General features: G+C 41.1%; 1 long non-coding RNA gene across 1 annotated transcript; it reads left to right on the forward strand.

Annotated features, from left to right (window-relative positions):
• The first annotated feature begins 3,381 nt into the window (after positions 1–3,381).
• On the forward strand, positions 3,382–4,463 carry LOC140925220 (uncharacterized). The gene is made up of 3 exons (XR_012164377.1): positions 3,382–3,456; positions 3,677–3,842; positions 4,207–4,463. It is a non-coding gene; the product is annotated as an uncharacterized lncRNA (long non-coding RNA).
• Positions 4,464–5,025: the final 562 nt, after the last annotated feature.

The following is a 5,025-nucleotide window of genomic DNA, read 5'->3' on the forward strand; positions in this document are numbered from 1 at the left end:
GTGCTCGCTGCTCGCGAGTTGTACTTTCTTAACTGCTCGCTGCTCGCAAAGCATTAAATTTTTTTATCTCGGCTCGTGCTCGCAAAAAAATTGCAGTGCTCGGCATGCTCGCGAATGCTCGCAAAGACCATTCGTCACCCCTAATAGCTTCAGCGCCGGCTGTGTGTCGGCGAATTTCAGTTGCAACTTTGACTTTCATAGCTGGATTCCCCAGACAGATTTCGATACAAAGCTAGTTAATTTCTTTTTAAAATTAGTGTTACCTGTTGTTCTAAAGGATTACAGTCAAATTTTCCCATTTCTACTTTACGTTTATTTCAAAATTGTCGCATAGATAAGCTTGATAATTATTTCATTTATTTAGTTTTAGCTTATTTTTTAGAGTCGTTTTAGTTGGTGTTTATAGTTGCAGCTATAGTTTTCCCTCAAAGTTTTTACCCTAATAGAGCGGTTTTCATTTGAGTGTCGAAAAGTAATTGGTTTTGCACTTTCTACACGATGCGATTGGCTTAAAAGATTCGCGCCACCTTTTCATCCAATCAGAAGTAAAACCAAAGCCAATTGTGACGCGCTCGCATGCATTTTCCCGCGCTTTGCGTCAGCCACATGTAATTACTTCGAGTTTTGATTGGTTCAATGTATTTTCTGTGTCCTTTGTGATTGGCCAGAGTAATTACTTTGGTTTTGGTTTTACGACACTCAAACGAAAACCACTCTATTAAGAGCAAGTAGACAGATGCCATGAGAATAACAACAAAAAACGCTTTGCAGTTTACCTGAAGACGGTGAAGAGGGTCCTGAACTGGTAAAATGGGAACTGGGATTGGCCGGTTTTTGCCCCGGGAAAATGGGATTTAAGCCACTGGGACTGGGATTTGGTCAATGGGAATGGGAATAAAATGTCAAAAATGGGAATGGGACAAGAGAGGATAAAGGGGACAGAGAAGGCATCCCCTATACACACCCTATTCCATAGCTAATTTGTCTCGAGTTATTTTTAAGACCACAGATCCCAAGGGGGATTAGACAACAGCCAATCACATAGCGCGAATGTGTTCCGCGTGGATGACCCACGCTCAGAGCCACGCGTCCTTCACGAATTGAGGCAGAAAAAAATGGCGGAATACGCGGAGAGCAATATTGTTATTCGTTTTGTCGACGAAAACAACTAAAGAGAGATTTCTGCTAAAGCTGTGTCAGCGAAACGGAAATTAAAAAAGAATCGCCCTTCCTCTCTTGTATAGAGCTAACAGTACAGCAGGGAAATCCTTAACACAGTGAATATTCCCTCGGGATCATTTATAATTTACAGTTTGAAGAGAGCAATTTCTGGTCTGATATTTATTCTTTTATTAGTCTTTTATTATTCCACAAAAATAACACGTGGCGTCCTATAATAATAATAATTTAATAACTTCTAGAGCGTTATTTACATTCACTGATCAACAGCGCTTAACAACTTCAAAAAACTACAATAAAATTCAAATTTGTAAAACTAATTACATGTACATGAATATTACTTGCTACTTGCTTTATTGTACAAACGACCGGTTTCAATAGACCGGCGAAATTTCTCATTTTATTAAAGCGCTGAGGTTACGATAACTTCGAGCTAAACTGATTTCACGGGTTGTCAAAGAGTCGAGCGATTCCCTTTTCCCAGGTGAGCGCCGACTCATTTCGCTTCAATATACAGAAATGCTCTCGATCTCTTTACGCTTTCATTGCCTTTCGCCAAACATGTTTTGCATGGCGTTTAGTCATGCGAAACCTCCACGAAACATCCACGCAGCGCGCGAGGTAACTTTATCCCGATTCTAAAAATAACTCGAGACGAATTACCTATGGAATAGGGTGTGTATGAGGGATGCCTTCTCTGTCCCCTTTATCCTCTCTTGGAATGGGATAAATAGTTTGGAACCATGACCAGTCGAGGCATCACTTGTTTCCTGGAGTTAAGAAACGTCAGAAAATTGCTAATGCACCTTGTTCTAGTCAATTTTTAGCATTTTTATCTAGGTTTCCCGCGAATGGCCCCGATTTGCGGTCAACGATATTTGTGTACAGCGGTGCGTGTAAAACCAAAAGTCTACATGGCATGTGTATGATACAAACAACATGGCGGGAGCTACGGCGGAAGCAGAATTCACGACTCGCACTGTTGTCGTAGAAATTAAGTACTTTTGTACTAAAAATGTAGTTATACACACAGAAAACTGCAAATTGAATTTACCGTTGGATTGTTCAACAACTCAGATGGAGAAAAATATACGAAGAATGTGTGGCATAGATGAATCGAGTAGACGAACGGGATTTGCAGATTTTGCTCTCGAAGTGTTTTACATCGACTTCATTGAAGCGGGATGTTCACGAAAAGCCCCCTTCGTCATAAGAACTAAAGATCAATGGGAAATGTTCCAGAAGAGTTCGTGCACTTCACTTTCTGTTAGAGTGATTCAACGTGAAGTCACATTTCAGAAAGGCTCTATAAATATCGATTTACGACAGAACTCGCCGTCTTTGCCAAAAACAGACGACCCACAACCATCTACTTCATCGCAAATTCAACCGCCACAGGAAAGTGCGGAAAGTAACAACAATGAAACTGAGAGTGACAAAAAAGGAAATTTTCCAAAAACGCATCAACGGCTAAAAGAATTGCTGTTATAGACAAAAGAGACTCGGCTGTCGGAAGATGGAAAAATAATAGAATGTATGAGATGTGGAAAAACTCCCAAACTAAATCCTTGTGAATTTGTGGGTCTTTGTTGGGTCGTATTTAGAAGCCGTAATTTAGCCCTTTTGGACCACAAAAGAATAGATGAAAGAAAAGAAAACAATTCTCACTTTATATTGCCATGAGGGTAGTATTTGCTCAACACTGTACAGTAGAATTCACTAAATTTCTAGGACTCCTTGAGCTGTATTCCGGATTCCAGGAGCGAAAACGTCCCAGATTCCAGATTCCACAAACAACAATTTCCCGTATTTCGGAATTTGGATTCCCTTACATGGGGATATAATAGACATCACAAAGTGTCCCTTGCCCTAATCCTAACCAAAATGCAAACAATTCTGTCAAACATGACGTCATATCGAAAATACAAATAATTTTGTCCAATATGAAGTATCCAAGGTCCGAGTTGTGCATTTCTGGACGTAAGGGGGATTATTTATTTCAATTTTTTCTGAGAGATATAAGGCATGACAACCTGAACCCTTTCATTGGTGCTTGTGTGGAGTCTCCAAATATTTGCGTTATTTCGCAGTATTGCTCCAAAGGCGGTCTTCAGGTAAGCGTGTGACAAAGTAGGCCTACGAAATACAAACTTGTGTGAATGATAAGGCGTTTCGATCTTGTGTAATAGCTTAGCTTTTTTGCAGGATGTTTTCGAGAACGATGCCGTGAAGTTGGACCACCTTTTTAGGGCTTCTCTTGTGTCGGATATTATTAAAGTAAGTCAAACCAATTTGCAGTACATAACTGTTACCACCACCTCTACCACAGTATATAAGCTTCACGTGTCAATTAAGCGGCTATCCTTGGAGAAAAGCAAACTGACCACCGACTACTTGTGACCGTTTAACTAACGCAGGTCAAAACGGAAGTAGGTAATGTAGGTCATTGTTTATAATAATTACCGGTACTTATCCATCGTGGTTTGCTCATTCCTAGGGTATGGCTTGTCTTCAGAGCACGGACATTAAGTCACACGGAGATCTCAAATCGTCCAACTGCCTCGTGGACAGCCACTGGATGCTTAAAATTGCCGACTACGGGCTAAATACTTTTAAGGAGAAGCAAACGAAAACCTATCCTTCAGAGCATTCCTATTACAGAGGCAAGTATAAAGACAATTAATTGATGAGTACTTGAACTTTCAGGATGATTCTCCAATAACTCTTGTAAACTGTATAACCACCTTTAATTGGGCTGGTCAGTCACCCTAAATCAATTGGTAGAGGGCATCAGAGCGGTGCCGTGGAGGCTAATGGCCAGGACAATTTAAAGGAGCTCTGTCACGAAATTCATCAAAATTCAAACAGTGGAAAATGATACCAAACTGAGTGAAACATAAAAAGAAGACTGACAAGATCACGAAGTGTTCCTAGACTATTTTTAGGCCCTTGCGTTATAAGAACAGGTGGACTTTCCGCCCATTCATCCACCCCTTTGTTACTGAATTCCTTCTGTTTTTATTTCAGACCTTCTATGGGTGGCACCAGAAATTCTTCGTCTACCACATCGCCCCACCAGGGGGACGCAGAAAGGCGACGTTTACAGCTTCGGTATCATCCTGCAAGAGTTTCACACCAGGGAGGGGCCCTACAGCTCAAGCTATTTGGACCCGAAGGATGATAAAAATTTGCTTTAAAAAATGTTCATTCTGGCATATTTACACATAATACAATGACAGACTAAACAGATTGAAACCAAACGTTCCAAGAAAATTCGTAACAAAAGAAAGCGATAAATGTACGGTGACTGCATCTGTTTGAATATAATGGTTCGCTTTAAAAAGGCCGTTTGGGAGGGGTCACGAAGATTTTATGGCTGTTGCCAACGGTTGTTCGGCAGTTGCCAGTGGCGAAACCAGGCCGGAAGACCCGGGGTACGAGGACTCCAGGGGCTCCAGGCGGGACTCCGTGGGGGCTTACTCAGGTGGGAATTGTAACCTAGTTAAGACAGATTTTTTTGGACCCTCCTTATCAAGAATTCCTGGATGCGTCCCTTATAGAGAAAGGTTCCGATATATATCACGAGATTTTGGATTTTTCGTAAACTTCAGGGTCTTGAAATTTACTGGGTAACATCAAAGTAACCTTTATTTCACTTTGAATTCTTTAGAAATCGTAAACAAAGTACAGTCTGGTGAGTTTCCTCTATTTCGCCCGACCGTATCAAAACTGATTACTTAAGTTTAGGAGCTGCGTGAATTGATGAAACAATTATACTAAAGAATCTGGAATAATTAGACACGTAGCTTCGCACCCTTGGGGGGCAGGGGGAGGGGGGTGGATTCT

The sequence above is a fragment of the Porites lutea genome, chromosome 14 (assembly GCF_958299795.1).
Source record: "Porites lutea chromosome 14, jaPorLute2.1, whole genome shotgun sequence".
Classification (NCBI taxonomy): Eukaryota; Metazoa; Cnidaria; class Anthozoa; order Scleractinia; family Poritidae; genus Porites; species Porites lutea.